Genomic DNA, 18,331 nt, shown 5'->3' with positions numbered 1-18,331 from the left:
AAAAAGTTATTGGAGGAAGGCACTGATGTTGCCCACAGAAAGCTCGGACTGGGTGGGTGGATTCTCCTGGGTGGAGCTGGAAAAGTCACAAGGGGAACGTTTGAAAGCCTGAGGGGTTGCCTGACTCAACCTCATCTGCACGTCAGGCCATAAAAGTCCCAGAGCTTGGGGACAAGCCCCTTTGTCGCCTATGTGAGAGGCTCCTCCTTTGATATGGAAGGTCTCTTTTCTCTGGTGTAGTAAGGACCAGGCAAGCTCAGGAGAGGGAAGGGGACCTTCCACCGTTACCTGCCACTCCTTCTGCAAACCACCGAGCCCCTTGCAAAGGCAGGCGGCATTCTGCTCACTGGGCAGTGGACAGCTGTGAGGGTCAGACAGAATCTGAGTATAGTACAGACCTCCTGCTCAGTTTGTTTTGCCAGAGACCACTCTTGATTGAGGCACAGGAAGCCTCTAGATCTACTGGAGATCTCTAGGGCAACTGCAGAAAGGTTTACAAGTCAGGCTCACGTGTGAAGAGGAGATAATGCTGTTTCCATTCCCTGGTGGCTGGGAGTTCCACGCAAGACCCTGGCTGCTCACTGGCACAGTTTTGCCTTCTCCTGGCTCCTTAAAAGTGGGAAAGTGAAGCTATAAGCATCAGGCTGCCTTCGAGGGGAGCAAAAGTAGCTCCCATTTAAGCTGAACTGCCTGTCTGATTGTCCTGTTGCAACACACTATCTGAATGGAGCCTGTCTTTATAGAAAAGAGGCTTTTAAGAGGGATCTGTGACTTTGTTGGTCAAGCAAAGAGCCTGACTGGTAAAGCAAGGAGACCTCAGGGTTATTGGAAAGTCTGAGACTGAGAGGACACATCTGTTGAGTAACTTTTCATTGCCTCATCCCAGGAGGAACAAGGTGAGAGGGGACAAGAGAAAGTGGACCAGAGAGGGCCATGCTTCATTTAGTTGCAACTCCACTTTCTAGATAACTAAACCACTCCCATTTAGTTAGTTTTTCGAGGTAGGGTCTCACTCTGGTCCAGGCTGACCTGGAACTCACTGTGTAGTCAGACTCAGGGTGGCCTTGAACTCATGGCAATCCTCCTACCTCTGCCTCCCAAGTGCTGGGATTAAAGGCGTGTGCCACCACGCCCAGCTTAGTTATTTATTTTGTTAACAACTTCCACGATTGTAAATAATATCCCATGGTAATGCCCTCCCTCCCCCTACTTTCCCCTTTGAAACTCCATTCTCCATCATATCCCCTCCCCCTCTCAATCAGTCTCTCTTTTATTTTGATGTCATGATCTTTTCATCCTCTTATGATGGTCTTGTGTAGGTGGTGTCAGGCACTGTGAGGTCATGGATATCCAGGCCATTTTGTGTCTGGGGGGAGCACATTGTAAGGAGTCCTACCCTTCCTTTGGCTCTTACATTCTTTCCACCACCTATTCCACAATGGACCCTGAGCCTTGGAAGGTGTGATAGAGATATTGCAGTGCTGAACACTCCTGTCACTTCTTTCAGCACCATGATGCCTTCTGAGTCATCCCAAGCTCTCTGCCATCTGAAAAAAGAAGATTCTCTACCAAAAGTGAGAGTATCATTAATATAGGGCATTAATATAGGGTAAGAACATTAAGAGAAGTGCTTACTGAGCAGTTTGATAAGCATAGTGTATACATTTAGCCAGAGAGCAGCAGACGTTACACCCCTAGGGTTCATGACTACCCCTGTTTTAAGTTTTCAGTATCAGGGATGTATTTCGTCCCATGGAGAGGGCCTCATGTCCACTTAGAGGGCAGTTGGTTTCCACCATGACAGATGTACCACTATTGCACCTGTTGGCTCATTTGGGCTGGCTGGCCAATTATAAGGCTTGCAGTGTCCACTGTTGAGTATCTCCACTGGTGCTATCTCTCTCTCCCATTGAACTACATGTAGAATGACTTCTTCCAGCTTTCTGTCAGCTGGTCTACATGGAGGAGGTTCTCAGCTCGGTTCCAGTAGGGTTTCTCAGTGGCCTTGCAGTCCAAGCATGTGGAGTCTTTAGCAATAGAGTCTTACAACCTATTCCTGGTGGGAAACCAAGGACCTTGGCAATGGCCTGTAATGTTTTCATGCTTTTTTTAAGATTTATTTTTATTTATTTATTAGAGAGGGAGGGAGAGAAAGACAGAGAGAGAGGGAGTGAGAATGGTAGAGCCAGCACCTCCAGCCACTGCAAACGAACTGCAGACATGTGCACCCCTTTGTGCATCTGGCTAACGTGGGACTTGGAGAATCAAACTTTGGGTCCTTTGGCTGCGCAGGCATGCACCTTAAACTGCTAAGCCATCTCTCCAGCTCTCAGGTTTGTTTTTTTTTTTTTTTCCTGAGACCCAATGCGTTTATTAGGGTTACTTGCAGAAGCATGGGTGAGGGGTCGTTTACATGAGAGCAGGCAACCTCTGAGTCCTGGTTTCCTTATCTCCAGGATATAAGAAATAAAACAGAAGACCTGCTAGGCATGGTGGCGCACACCTTTAATCCCAGCACTTGGGAGGCAGAGGTAGGAGGATCACTGTGAGTTTGAGGCCACCCTGAGACTCCATGGTGAATTCCAGGTCAGCCTGGGCTAGAGTGAGACCTTACCTCAAAAACAAAACAAAAACAACAAAAACCAGAAGACCTAGAAGACCTTTCTGATAGGGCTGTTTTGGGGAGTCCTTGAGACATACAGGGAAGCTCCTAGAAAGATGTTCTGGACATTCTTGCTATACATGGGGAGTATGGACTATCTTCCCACCCATCAACCCTCATTCTGTCACATACTGGTGCCCCATCTTCCTTTAGTCACAGCATGGTGATTAATAGGTGACAAAGGCTCACTGTGCATGTGGTGGCAGGTGATCCACAAGTGGGAGGCTCCTCCCCGCCTCCCTCTCTCTCCCTCCCTCCTTCTCTCTCTCTCTCTCTCTCTCTCTATCAGTTTTTTTAAGGTAGGGATTCACTCTACCCAGGCTGATCTGGAATTCACTATGTAGTCTCAGGGTGGCCTTGAACCCATGGCAATCCTCCTACCTCTGCCTCCCGAGTGCCGGGATTAAAGGTGTGTGCCACCCTGCCACGCTTTGGGGCGCTCTTCCTTCCCTTCACCTGCTCAAATCCTTTCTGACGTTTTTCTTCATTTCCAGAGTGGGAGCCGCTCGCTGCCCCTGCCCCTCAAAGTTTCCCAACCCCTGGTTTCTTCTTCTGCAGACCCCTCTAGGGTTGTTGGGTGCCCACAATGTCACCGTTGGGAGCGTTCAGCAGTCACCTACTTTTGGCAATTGAAAGCTCTTCATTAATTGCAAGCCACCCAGCAAAAATCTCCCAGAGCTCACACTGTCCTGGGGGGAGGATGTGGGAGAGCGAGAGAGGAGGAAGACTGTGAGTGAGTGAGCCACTTGTGTGTTTCTGGAAATTGGTATGTTACGGACGGCGGAAAGCTGCTTGGATATGCACCTCTCTCCCTTTGTCCTCTCCTTGGCTTGTGTGGAATCAGTGGTCATTACCTCACTTGTTGGAAGCATTGTTATATCAGGTCTTTGTGCCACGTGGGCACCCGAGACACTCAAGAGAAATGGAGTGCAAGGAAGCCCGTCCTGAATACAAAGTTCTGCCGGGAGGAAATCTTAGAGATGCTGTGTGTGGGGGAGTGACCGTGGGGAAGGAAGAAACAGCTGCGAGGTGTCGTGCAACGTGGGCAGAAGTGGCCACAAGTGTCTGCGGTCTGTTTGGAGGGGCTGTCACTCCAGCGGGGTGGTGACCGCTGACAGTTTTCTTCTTGGCCCACCTGGTGTGGTAAGGAAGCCCTGGGTTGGGAATCATTCAGATACATGGCTAGGAGCAAGTTCCAACTTTTGTTTTTAAATATTTTATTTACTTTTTTTTTGGTTTTGTTTTTGTCCTGGAGTTCACTATGTAGTCTCAGGGTGGCCTTGAACTCACGGTGATCCTCCTACCTCTGCCTCCCGAGTGTTGGGATTAAAGGTGTGCGCCACCACGCCTGGCACTTCTTATATCCTGGAGATAAAGAAACCAGGACCCAGAGAAATTGCTGAGCCATGCCTCAGCAATGTACTGGGATTAAAGGCGTGTGTCACCACTCCTGGCTTGTTTTTAAATATTTTATATTTATTTATTTATTTGAGAGGCACAGGCAGATAGAAAGAGAATGGGCACACCAGGGCCTCCAGCCACTAAAAAGGAACACCAGACTCATGCGCCACCTTGTGCATCTGGCTTATGGTGGAACTGGGGAATCGAACCTGGGTCCTTAGGCTTTGCAGGCAAGTGCTTTAACTGCCAAGCCATGTCTCCAGCCCAAGTTCCAACCTTTGTTCCCAGTATGACTGGGAACAATGCATTTATTTAGTCTAAGCCTTAAAATTCTCGAAAGCAAAGTAAAACTAAAAACCCTTACCTGCCTTTCACATGACATGGGCCAAAAAAATCACACGAAAGGATGTGAAAACGCTTAGGAAACAGAACCCCTGAGCAGATATATGTTACTGTAGCTAGGTATTCCATGAAGTACCCTCCATAATTCATGAGAAGACCCTGGTGAGGGCTCGTGACACCACTGCAGAATGTCGCTTGAGGGCTTTGCCTGTGTTGGGGGCTCCCGGTACTGTTCCAGCGCATGGGCTTGGCTGAAAGATCTTGGCCTTGGCCGGCAACATGTCCACCAGTCTCACATCTCCCAAGATATCCAGCTCCATGGCAGGGCAGCCAGTACTCCAAGTCATCATGGCCACAGAGAGTAACTGCACGCAGATTCCAAAGGGTCCCAGGTTTGTGAGTGCAAACGGCCCGAGGTCACAGAGGACAAGGTTGTCTGGTGTCTACCACGTGATGGTCACCAAGGTGAGCCTACGAGTGAGCAGGCCGGTCCTCTGCCTCGTAAGATCAGAAACTTGATTCGCCTTCAGAGTTCGTCAGACTTAAATGCTCTGACTTGTCTTAACAAAGATCACAACAGGCTAGTGCATTAAGCTAGTATGGGTGCCTGGGAACTGGGGTCAGATTTGAGATTTTTTGGGGGGATTCCATCTGTTGGGTCAAAGTAGGACCTCTCTTGAGATCCACTCCTCCCTGACAGCCTCACCTCAGCATGTGGGGGAGACTTCTCTTACCACACTTACTTCCTCAGCACCCCGCCGCCGTACATTCTGTGAGACGTAAGTGGTTGCGAGCAGTGTCTGTAGAAAAGGACCTTGTTTGAATTGCAGCTCTGCCATCTACTGGCTGAGGGACATCGTGCAGACAATTAACCCGTCTAAGCCCCCTCAGTTTCATCATCAGTAAAATGGGAGTGCACTATCACACCCCCTCATTCATTACTTATGCGATCTGTGGAAATGGGCAATGCAAGTTTCAGATGGCATCCCATTCAGACACGTCTGATGGAATCTCCTGCCTCACCACAGACAAGAACTATGGCTGTCTCATACTGTGCCATGCCCCCTGCCTGCCAGTCACGGAGCAGCCGTCTGGGCTGTCATGCCCATTGGCACTGTGCTGGGGTCCTTCTGTTCAAGGGACCCTTGTTTTACTTAGTAATGACCCCAGAATACACGAGTAGTGATGCTGGCAATTCTATCACAGTGTGTTTTTATAATTGTTTTCTATGATTATTTTTATTAATATCCTGTTGCGCTTATGAATTAAATGTTATCATAGGTATATATGTGTGTGCAGGGGTAGGAAAACCAGGATGTGCAGGGTTTGGGGCTATTTGTGGTTTCGGGAGTTCACTGGGTTCTTCAAACTTATCCCCAGACAGTAAAGGGCTTATTATTATTATTTATTAATATTGTAGGGCTGGGATTGAACCCAGGACCTTGTGCGTGCTAAACAAAGCAAACATTCTACAAGACAGCTATATCCTCAGCCCTGTAATTAAGTATGGATGTGTGATGTACGCATGTGTGTATAAATGCAAGCGCCCCACGCATATGCGTAAGGAAGCCAGCAGAGAACTCTGGGTGTCCCCTCCCCGGGCGTGTGTGTGTGTGTGTGTGTGTGTGTGTGTGTGTGTGCGCGCGCGCGCGCGCGCGCGCACATACATCACTCCCCACACACTCACCTACGGCAGCTGGGCCGAGGTACCCATTGCTTTTCTTGTTCAAGCCAGACTATCATTTTTTGTGTATGTGGGGGGGGACCGGTTCCAAGGTAGGGTCTCCCTCTAGCCCAGGCTGACCTAGAGTTCACTCTATAGTCTCAGAGTGGCCTCGAACTCACAGCGATCCTGCTATCTCTGCCTCCCGAGCCCTGGGATTAAAGGCGTGCCCCACCGTGCCCGGCTGAGCCAGACTATCTTACTGATACTGGAGCTTGCCGTTTCTTTCACGAGCTCTAGAAAATTCTCCAGGTCTTGGCTTTCCCTGTGGGACTGGGGCTCCAGTTGCCTGTGGCCATGCCCAGCTGTTCTTGTGGGCCCCGAGGTTCAACTCAAGCGGTCTCCCGGGCATCTTCAGGCCCCCAGGCTTGCACAGGAAGTTCTCCTAACCGAGGAGCCATTGCTCCAGCTTTTTTATCCTTCTCCTATTGGTCATCTGCCTGTTTCTTTGAGGCAGATTTGCTCCCTGGATCTGGAGCAGTGAACCCCAAGCGATTCTATGTCCCCTCTTCCCTGCAGCCTGGGGCTACAGATGTCTTTGGCCACACACAGCTTTTCTTTTTTTTCTTTTAAGTCTCAACCGTTTCTGGGCTTGTATTTAATCTCTAATGGGCTAGGAATGAAACCTCAGAGGCTTTGTGCATGCCCGTAAAGCACCCTGTCTCTGCACATGCATCTTCTCATGTGACTTTTGAAGAGTCGAACTTGGTGGCCCCAGAAGGCCCTCCTTTACTGCGTCAGGGGCTGGCACTCTTCACTGCTGAGCCGTGTCCCTGTGTTGTTAAATGAAAAGTCCCACCCTGTTACCTGCAGGGCACGTCAACGCTCATGACTAAAACGCCAAGACTGTATGCTTGGAAAATCTTCACACCCATTCTCTAGAGAGTATTTATCATAATTTAAAGGGTATTTGCTCTACTCAAATAAGGGTATCTGTGGTAAAGGTACCAAACACGAAAAAAATAATTCATGGCTTCTAATCCCTGCTGCAAGGCACTTCAAAGCTCCTGCACAGAACGTCCATGGAAACAGCAGTGCAGCGCGCCATTTAAATAACACGAGTCACTTGTACACAGCTTGACCTAGACTTAAGGGAAAATAAAGTCCATCGTTGCCACAGCTAACAAGAGTGTTAAGATTCGCAAGAATGTTTCTCTTATAAATAGAAAGCCAGGTTATACAATCTCCTGTGGGGAGCATAAAAACCTCACTGATAATGTCATATTACAAAATCAGCATGCTCCTTGGGAAGGCATCCGACCAGAATGCCCGAGAGTGAAAGCAAATGGAATTTATGAATACCCAGCTTTAATATCCACCAGACCTAATGGTCTGCATTATTTATAGCACCATGGGAAATTCACTAGAAATCCACAAAGGTACATGATTGCAACCAACCTTTTCATGAGTTTCACTTGTCCCCAGGGACCAACAGCAATGGTGCACAGAATTTGTTAAAATATTGGCTTATTAGTTTTACTAGCAAGAGGAATTCTGCAAAAAAAAAAAAAAAAAAAAATTGTTGTTTGTTTTTAAAGGCAGGGCCTCACTCTAGCCCAGGCTGAACTTGGATTCACTATAGAGTCTCAGGGTGGCCTCGAACTCACTCCTACCTCTGACTCCCGAGTGCTGGGATTAAAGGCGTGCACCACCACGCCGGGGTCTGACAGAGAAATTTAGTTCCTTCTCCGTCGAGTAAGGCACAGACGAGTGATAAACTACAAAAGGTCAACTGCATGCCATCAAACATGGCAGCTCAGCAGAACAGTTTCTGCCGCCAGGAGGACTGACAGACAGCAGTGAGGCCCAAAGCGGGGCTGGAGGCCTCATCAGCTTTGTTCCTTCCAGGCCACACTCTGTATTTCTATTAGGCAGTTCTCACACACACACTCACCACTGGGAGAGGAGAGGTCCAAGTGGGACTTCAACCCTGGCGACTTGAGTTGACCCTCCGCCACCAAAAGAAACTGGTCACACTCCAATGAGGGCCTGCTAGGCTGACTTCCTCTAGGACGTCAGCGACGCGCAAGTGCGCCTGCGGCAATTATCATCAGCATGCCCGTAAAGGGATCGCGGCGTATCTAGGGTCGATAGGCAAAGCGAAGAATCAACTATAAATATTCAGACTGTTACATTTTTAAAATTACTGGTCAAAGCAAATTCCCAAAGAAAACTGGTTTCATGTAGCAGGCTGGGCATGGCGGTGCACACCTCTAATCCCAGCACCTGTCAGGGAGAGGTACGAGGATGGCCGTGAGTTAGTTCATGGCCACCCTGAGACTACATAGTTGTGGCGGTTTGATCCAGGTGTCCCCCATAAACTTAGGTGTTCTGAATGCTAGGTCCCCAGCTGATGGAGATTTGGGAATGAACGCCTCCTGGAGGCCATGTGCTTTTTGGGGGGGGCGCGGGCTGATGGGTGTTATAGCCAGTTTCCCCTTGCCAGTGTTTGGTACACTCTCCTATTGCTTTTATCCATCTGATGCTGCCCAGGAGGTGACGTCTACCCTCTGCTCATGCCATTGTTTTCCCCTGCCATCATGGAGCTTCCCCTCGAGCCTGTAAACCAAAATAAACTCTCCCCTCCCCCCCCCCAGCTGCTCTTGGTTGGGTGTTTTCTGCCAGCAATGCAAACATGACTGCAACAATAGTGAATTCCAGGTCAGCCTGGGCTGGAATGAGACCCTCCCTTTAAAAAAAAAAAAAAAGAGAGAAGAAAAGAAAATTGGTTCCTTCATAAATGAAATACAGTGTATAAAATCTACGATGATGGTTATTCAAATACAAAGCCTCTACTTTTTTCTTCCCAAACTCCTTGGGATCATACGGTTGCTTTTACCACCCAACTGTTCGGTGCTCTGTGACACCTCTAGCGTAAGGCGCTGGTAACACTGCAGTCAGCAAGCCGAGGTCCCCGTCGTGGTAACTGCACTAAACGGCAGCGCTGAGGCAGAGCCGAGAAGCACCCTCCTTAGCATGTCTTCTCCCTGCTCCGGAGCGCCACAGCACGAAAGGCCAGTCTGCAGATGACCGGACCATCCCGTGCCCACCCGGAACGTCGCTCACAGCTGGTCCGCCCCTCAACTGCGCAGCGTCGGGCTGGCAGCCTGCTGTGCGGGTTCTGATCCCGCTCATGGCTTCGTGCTGCCTGGTAACCCGGATTGTACTCCTCTTCCCCGGCAGCCATCTTCTTGGGCAAGCTGCAGGCCACATGCATAGTGCACTCCCCGAACGTCTGTGTTCCGTTCAGTGCCATTCAGCTGGTCTCTTTGTGTAGTGACAGACTTCGTCCTGGGCTTGGGGACACTGAGCACAGCCTGCTCTGGACAGCGGCATGATGTAGCGGAGCTTCTGTGTCCGGGATCTTATGGGATTGAAGCTCAAGTTCCAGTTCAACTTTTACTCCAAAAACTTCTTTGCTAAAAATTTCATAAATACACTTTCCGCTAAACACTGCTGTTCGCGGCTGATATTTCTGTTCCTTCTGTAGGAGAACACTTCCTTCACAAAACTCATTACTGGAAAGGTCTTTGCTGCCTCGTGTTGTCCTTTCCACCATATTGGTAAATCCTATACCAGATAGGGTGTGGTCATCCATGCGGTTCAGCCGTGCCTCACTGAGCCCCGACATGGGCAGACACTTCCAAACATGATCTCCAGGCTCAGTCTAGCGATGCCTTTTATAAGCAGCCATTGGTTGGGGGTTAATCCTGATAATCGCAATATCTAGGTTGAAGGTCAACTCTACAGCCCTAAAATACTAGATTTTAGCCAGGTGTGGTGGCACATGCCTTTAATCCCCAGCACTTGGGAGGCTGAGATAGGTGGATCACCACAAGTTAGAGGCCAGCCTGAGAGTACACAGCCTGGGCTACAGTGAGACCCTACCTCGAAAAACCAAAAACACCCACCCATCCTAAAGTACTAGATTTTTAAAACCCAACTTTATCTTTTAATTTTTTGGTTTTTTTTGAGCCCAAGCTGACCTGGAATTCACTATGTAGTTTCAGGATGGCCACAAACTCAAGGCAATCCTCCTACCTCTGCCTCCCAAGTGCTGGGATCAAAGGTGTGAGCCACCACACCTGGCTATTTTATTCATTTTTAAAAATTTGATACAGAATGGGTGCCTCAGGGCCTTCAGCCTCTGCAAACAAACTCCAGATGCATGTGCCACCTTGTGCATCTGGCTTTTGTGGGGAATTGAACCTGGCTTACATGGGATCTATAGAGTGGAACATGGATTCTTAGGCTTCACAGACAAGTACCTTAGCCATTGAGCCATCTCTTCAACCTGGTCTAGTAAACTTCTAATGAAATTTGGTGCACCTGTGCTTGATGCATATATATTTAGCATTATAATATACTCCTGGCAAATTTTCCCCTTCATCAATATGGAGTGCCTTTCTTTATCTCTTCCAATGACTTTTGGTTTAAAGTTTATTTTGTCCAATATTAGTACAGCTACTCCTGCTTGTTTTCTAGTTCCATTTGTTTGTAATATCTTTTTCTATCCTTTCACCCTAAGGTGGTATCTGTCCTTGACAGTAAGGTGTATTTCTTAAAATATATATATATATTTGAGAGAGAGAGGCAGAGAGAGGGAGTGAGAGAAAGAAAGATAGAAAGTGGCAGATAGAGAAAGACAGAGAGAGAGAGAGAGAATGGGTGTCCCAGCTCAGCCAGCCACTGCAAATGAACTCCAGACACATGTGCCACCTTGTGTATCTGGCTTACATAGGCCCTAGGGAATCGAACCTGTCCTGATAAGAACACAGCAATACCAGCTCCATTGGAGGACACAGAGTGGGCTGGGGCCAGGACTGTTTTGTGTCTGGGTTGGGGGAAAGGTAGCACCAATTAAGAAATTTCTCACTGAGCTGGGTGTGGTGTCATGTACTTTTAATTCCAGCCCTCAGAAGGCTGAGGCAGGAATTTGAAGCCATCCTGAGACTACATAGTGAATTCCAGCTCAGCCTGGGTTAAAGCAAGATCCTACCACAGAAACAAAACAAGTTCACTGAGGGACAGGGCCTGTATGGAACCACTTGACTCCTTAGAGATCTACTGATCTACTGACATCTCTTAAAAAATCTCTTTAGGTAGGCTGGAGAGATGGCTTAGCAATTAAAGAGCTTGCTTACAAAGCCTAATGACCTGGGTTCAATTCCCTAGTACCTACGTAAAGCCAGATGCACAAAGTGACACATATATCTGGAGTTCATTTGCAGAAGCTGGAATCCTGGAGAACCCATTCTTTCAATCTGTCTCTGTCTCTCTGCTCACAAATAAATAAAGAAAAGTACTTTCAAAATAATCTCTTTTGGTAAATGAAACCATAGGATGGTTCCTGAGGTGTATTTGTTGGGATTAATGGCCCATAAGGTCAGACTATCAGTCACAAGGATGTTAAGACATATTTCTACTGTGAACAGAAGTTTATAGTTGAACTGGACAGACAGCTTAGCAGTTCAGACACTTGTCTGCAAAGCCTAGAAATCTGAGTTTGATTCCCCAATACCCACATGAACCAGATACACAAAGTGGTGCATGTGTCTGGAGTTCATTTGCAGTGGCTGGAATCCCTGGTGTGCCCATTCTCTCTGTCTGTCTTCTCTCTTCCTCTGCTTGCAAGTAAATAATAAATAAAAATATTTTTAAAAGTGTATAGTCTTGGGCTGGAGAGATGGCTTAGCAGTTAAGCGCTTGCCTGTGAAGCCTAAGGACCCCGGTTCGAGGCTCGGTTCCCCAGGTCCCACGTTAGCCAGATGCACAAGGGGGCGCACACGTCTGGAGTTCGTTTGCAGAGACTGGAGGCCCTGGCGCGCCCATTCTCTCTCTCTCCCTCTATCTGTCTTTCTCTCTGTGTCTGTTGCTCTCAAATTAAAAAAAAAAAAAAAGTGTATAGTCTTGTGCTGTGTGACTTTTCCTGGGGAGACATGAACATGCATCTACTCACCCCAGATATGGGACCAGTGACAAATCAAAGTAAGCAAATTCAGGCTGGAGAGATGGCTTAGCAGTTAAGGTGTTTCCCTGCAAAGCGTAAGGACCCATGCTCAGTGACCCAGATCCCATGTAATCCAGATGCACAAGGTGGCACATGTGCACAAGGTGGCACATGCATTTGGAATTCAACTGCAGTGGCTGGAGGCCTTGGTGCACCAGTTCTCTCTCTCTCTCTCTCTCTCTCTCTTTCTCATTAAAAAAAGTGTAACCAAATTCCTCCAAAGTTCCACTTGACAAATTGATGAGTTTATTGGGGTTATTTGCAGGAGTATGGGTGAGGGGCTACCTGCAGGAGCACATGCAGGGAAAGTGAAAGAGAAAAGCAAACCAGGCTTGATCTCAACAGAGATGGTTTATTGAAGCACAGCAAGTCGCTGTGGCCCTTCCACAGGATGGAGGCTGTAGCACTCAGCAGGGGAAGGGGATCAGCTTATAAGGGTGCTACTTGAGGAAATAGACAGTAATCAGGTGTAGTCTGGTGGGGGTAGATAAGTGACTGAATAACAGCAACGTCTGGTTTGTTGGATTTTTCACAATGAGCCAGGGAAGCTGCTTCAGTGGTTTTCAGCAAGGCGGAACGTCTCGAGTTGTTTTAGTTCCTCAGAACATTCTGAGCTAAAGAAAGCCCATCAATCCTTCATATCCAGACTCTGGAAAACAAAATGAGATTGGGAAGGGGCATGGGGACACAGAAGATGGAGCTACTTCCTGCTGAAGGGGGGACAACAGTATTTAGGGGAGCGGTCATGTATAGCCCAATGAAGGATTGATGCCAATGTTCTCCAAGGGCTGATGTCCTTTATGCATGAAGAATTCGGTGACTCATTGCAAGGTGAAGGCCTAGAGTCTTTCCTAAAGAAATTCGCTGAGGCACCTAAACAGACAGGGACCAAAAGAGAGGGTGAGTATCATAGTCAGGGGGCCCAGGAAGGGAGTGAGCCAGGGTATCCAAGAGACCCAGGAGTCTTTTCAATGGGTTTGCTTATTAGAACCAGAGGAGCCAGATTTGGCATCTTCTCTGGCCACACCAGACTGATTCACATAGAAACTGCATTCTTCTCCTAGAAAGGCACAGGTTCTTCCCTTTTCAGAAGTTATGAGGTCTAGTGCCCTTCTGTTTTGGAGGACCATCTCAACTAAGGAATTGAGCTGACTTTGGGGGGTTACAGCACTCTGCTGTATTCGGGAGAATGCTTTCTTTAACTTGGTATGTTAATTGGCTGTGTGGTGCCTGTTGTACCCTAACGGTCGCTGTTCCAGTCTCTCTGCCTTCGGTCACAGCCATGCCCAGGAGCACAAGGTGTAATCCTGGGGATCACTTACTTCAGGTCGAGGTCTGGAAATATTGTTTGACTTCATCCCCAGGAATCTCACTTTACACCAGCCTCCAGGGTAGTAAGTGTGGACCCCATCAGGGTAGGAAAAATAGGTACTAGTGGGGGCCGTTGAACTGACAAGTATGTGGGAGCAGTTGGTCGAGAAGCCATATTCAGGCTCTCCAAGGGCTGGGATGGGGTTCCTGAGAGGCAGGTGCTGTCCCTGGTGATATTGGAGAAAGTCAGACTGGACAATTTTCAAAGGTCCTGGACTAAGCAATAGGACCCATTGTTTTTTTTTTTCCCCACACCAGAATGGGGATATTATGGGGCGAATGAAGGGGAGTGAGCAGGGATGCTGACAGGAGACATTGCATAATGAGTTTTAGGTCCTGGAGCTTGAGAGGAGGCAGGAGAGATTGGCCGCGGAAAATGTTGGCAGAAGGGTGCCTGGACGCTGGGAAGCTGGGAGGGTGATGGAAGGCAATGGCAAGATTGGATGTGTCCCAAATTACAAGAACAGTGGAGGGCAGTATGGAGGCATTGGTTTGAAAACAGACCTGTGATGGGTTTGTGTCCATATGTAGAAGAAAAACACTGGTTGATTTTAGAGGAAATATATAAAGGGAGGCTCTTGAGTTTTGATAAGAGATCCCTCTGAAGGAGAGGGAGGGGGCATTGAGGCATTACCATGAATTGGTGTGCTAAGGTTAGATCTCCAAATCTTCAGAGGAGAAGTGGGGTACAGTGAGGTTTGTGGGGGTTACCTGAGACCCCATCATGTAGAGGAATAAATTACATGCCAAAGACAGGCTAGGGTTAACTCAAAGGGAGTAGAGCTGTGAGATTTCTCAACTCACAGCAAAAGATATCTTAGCTGGTCACAGAGAGATGTCGGGTCATGAGCAGAAAAATAATATTACTGGCCATTAAAAAGGTCAATACAGCCCAAAATATTTTGGCTCTGGAGTGGTAACATAACATTTCTCTACAATCGTTGAAGTTTTAGTTACACAAGTGTGGCTTTTGGGAGTCTCAGCTTTTGGTTCCCCATTTGTCAAACTTCACTTTTCAATTTGCACACATAGACAAAACTAGTTAAAATATCTTGATCTGATTAATCTTGAGGTTGATATGGGAAACTAAGGCTCACAAAACTGGCACCAGAGATGTAGTAGAGAATCAGTCTACTTTCATGCCAGCCTGAGCCCAGGGGAATATTGCAAAGCCTGGACCCTGATTCTTGGTGGGTTAGAGCTTATATAGTCTTACTATTGTTAAGTTTCAGAGATCAAAGCCTTGGCCTAGCGTCAGAGACCTTGAGTACGAAACAGGCAATTTTTCAGAAAGCATAAAAAATAGTTAATTAGCAGAGATATCTGTAGCTGTATTATGGAGTTCAGAAGAAACACAAGATGATTTGTGGTATAGGTCAGAAGCTATAATATAAAGTATGGTCCCGAAACAGTACAAAAGACTATGTAATATGTTACATTATTAATACAAAAGTCTATTACAGTATAGGACATAACTTTGGGGCAGGGGCTTCCAAATTTCCTTTCATCTTAATATGAGGCATGGCCCTAGAAATAAATTTACCACCTTATTATAGAGAATTGAGTTTGAATTTTGTAAACAAGGCGAGGGAAATACAGAGAAACAATTTTTTTTTTTTTTAAAGAAGGTAGGCATATCTTATTCTTCCAATATCTAATAGCTGTGAATCTTATTCTGAATCTGGAGCTGTCAGTTCTCGTTCTGCCTGAACAGCTAGTCCCCGAGAGCCTCTCATCTCCACCTGCCACAGGACTGGGCTTCATGGAAGGGATTCATGCCTGGGACTCAAAACTGAGCCAGAATCCCATGGGCAGGGCAATAGCAGGCCTTGGAAACAAAGCTACTACTGTTGTTTGGTTAAATGGATATGTTGTGCTCATCACGTGTCTCTCTAAATATTTGTGTCTGGTTGCTGGAGGGATGGCTCAGCAGTTAAGGCACTTGCCTGCAAAACCTAATGACCTGGGTTCGATTCCCCAGGACCCATATAAAGCCAGATGCACAAAGTGGCACATGCATCTGGAGTTCATTTGCAGTGGCTAAAGGTCCTGGTGCATGCATTCTCTCTCTCTCTCTCTCATCTCTCTCTGCTTGCAAATAAATAAAAAAATACACTAAAAAATAAATATTTGTGTTTGTGCCTATAGACCAGAGCTTCTGTCAGCTTCTTTTCTACAATTGGCAGTAACTACTGAGGAGACTCAAATCTCATCAAAGTGCTTGGAATAGATGACGGTGCAGCTTTTAGTGCCCCAAAGCCATCTACATCCCCCCTCCAAGTCTCAGGGACCCTTGCACAAAGGGGGCTAAGAGGATGGACAGGAGGTCTGTGGGATGCTGTCTTCTGGATATGACATGACTGCTGCATTTTTAAAATGTATTTATTTATTTGAGAGTGAGAGGCAGATACAGAGAGAGAGAGAGAGAGAGAGAGAGAGAGAAGATGGGCACTCCAGGGCTTCCAGCCACTGCAAATGAACTCCAGGTGCATGAGCCCCCTTGTGCATCTGGCTTATGTAGGTCCTAGGGAATTAAACCTGGGTCCTTTGGCTTTGCAGGCAAGTGCCTTAGCCACTAAGCCATCTCTCCAGCCTGGCTGTTATATTTGTACCACACAATGGCTGTTGTCATACGGGCCCATCAGCCTTCTGTCCTAGGTGATAGAGCGAGGAAAGGGGAAAAAAGCCCATCAATGTAGAAGTACTGCTGGGAAAGAAGGAGGTATTCAGTGGAAGGGGCATCAAGGAGGGAGCAGAAGAGGAAGTATGTGGGGGGATTATGACCCGTTAAATACCTATATGAAGTCCATCAACATTTTAAAAACAAAACAGAAATAAAAAGACAAGTAAGAGGCGGGAAAGATGGCTCCACAGTTAAGGCACTCCGGTTCACAAGACAAGAACCAGGAGGCCGCTGACTGAGTAGAAGTTCTGTGTGGCCGTGAGTGTCTGGTACCCTAACCTCTGAGATAAAGCCCAACCAAGAGTCTGAATGGCTTTGTAGATCTCAAGGACAACACACATTTCCATATCAAAACCCAGACTTGGGGACTGGAGAGATGGGTCAGCAGTTAAGTTCCATTCTCCAGTACCCATGTTAAGCCAGATACACAAAGTGGGCAGGCATCTGGAGTTCACTTATAGTGGCTAGAGGCCCTGGGCATGCATTCTCTCTCTCTCTCTCTCTCTCTCTCTCTCTCTCTCTCTCGTCTCTTCTTGCAAATAAATAAAATATATATTTAAAATTTTTATTTTATTTATTTATCAGAGAGAGAGAGAGAATGGGCATGTCAGGATCGCTAGCCACTGCAAATGAACTTCAGACACATTCACCACCATGTGCATCTGTGTTACGTAGAATCTGAGGAATCAAACCTGGGTCCTTAGGCTTTGTAGGTGAGTGCTTTAACCACAAAACCATCTCTTCTGGCTTTTCAAGGGTGCCGAGGAATTGAACGCAGGCTGCAGGCTTTGCAAGCAAGCACCTTTACCTGCAGAGCCATCTCCCCAGCCCTAAAAGATGTTTAATAAAATTTCCAACTCTGTTTCATATCAGCTCACCTTGAAATTCTTTTCTGCATTGAAACCTTGAATTCTGGCTTTGCCTAGACCGAGCTTCCTGGACCTGTGCCTCTGTCCCTTCACCATGACACAACCAAAATTTCTTTTTAAATAATTGTATTTTAAAACTATTTTATTTATTAATTTGGAAGGAGAGAGAATGAGAATGGGTGCACCAGAACCTCTTGTCCCTGCAAAAGAACTCCAGATTGAGCACTACCCTGTGCAGCTGGCTTCATGGGGGTACCGGGGAATCAAATCCAGGCTGTCATTCTTTCAAGCAAGCATCTTTAACCACTTAGCCATATCTCCAGCCCCAAACTTTCATTCAATGCCATTTGAGGGCTCCATTTGAAAGTGCTGGTAAGAGGGTGTTATCTGGGGGTAAAAGGAGACTAACCTTGTCATCACAGCATGGGTTATTTTATAAGTTGTAGATGCAGGTCTGTGTAGATGGGGGTTGTCTGATATTGAAGGTGGAAGCCACTCTTGGAGGAGTGTGTTGGTGGGAGAGTGGCCTGGGCTGTGACTTACCTGCTTCTATGGGAATTTTGTTTTGTTTTGTTTTTCGAGGTAGGGTTTCACTCTAGCCCAGACTGACCTGGAATCCACTATGTCGTCTCAGGGTGGCCTCAAACTCACGGTGATCCTCCTACCTCTGCTTCCCGAGTGCTGGGATTAAAGGAATGCGCCACCATGCCCAGCTCCCTAATGGGAATTTTATTCTTCATCTCTCATGGTTATTCCAAACTTTCGTCATTCACAAACTCTTATCTACACGCTACCTCTAGTGTAAGTCAATCATAACAATTTTTTTTTTCTTGGTAGGGTCTCGCTCTAGCCCAGGCTGACCTGGAATTTATTATCTAGTCTCAGGGTGGCCTCGAACTCACAGCAATCCTATCTCTGCCTCCCAAGTGCTGGAACTAAAGGCATGGCCACCATGCCCAGCTAATCAACAAATTTTTAAATTTTAATATAATAGAGAATATTTTCAAAATGAATGAAAATATCATCAAAGTAAGATTGCTAATTTGAAATTTGACGTTCTTTTTTTCCCCTCAGTATTTGAAATTTGGTGTAATAATTCACACACCATATCTCAATTCAGAAGGAAAATTTCAGTAGTTTAATAAAAGGGAATTCTGCCTAAAGAATAGGATTTAAGCCGGGCATGGTGGTGCACGCCTTTAATCCCAGCATTTGGGAGGCAGAGGTAGGATCCCCATGAGTTCAAGGCCACCCTGAGACTACATAGTGA

General features: G+C 47.0%; 1 pseudogene; it reads right to left on the bottom strand.

Annotated features, from left to right (window-relative positions):
- Window positions 1-9,099: 9,099 nt before the first annotated feature.
- LOC101609666 lies at window positions 9,100-9,864 on the bottom strand (annotated as a pseudogene).
- Window positions 9,865-18,331: the final 8,467 nt, after the last annotated feature.

The sequence above is a fragment of the Jaculus jaculus genome, chromosome 7, assembly GCF_020740685.1.
Source record: "Jaculus jaculus isolate mJacJac1 chromosome 7, mJacJac1.mat.Y.cur, whole genome shotgun sequence".
In the NCBI taxonomy this organism is placed as follows: Eukaryota; Metazoa; Chordata; class Mammalia; order Rodentia; family Dipodidae; genus Jaculus; species Jaculus jaculus.
Note: the sequence above shows the minus strand (reverse complement) of the source record. Positions and strands in the feature narration are given on the sequence as shown.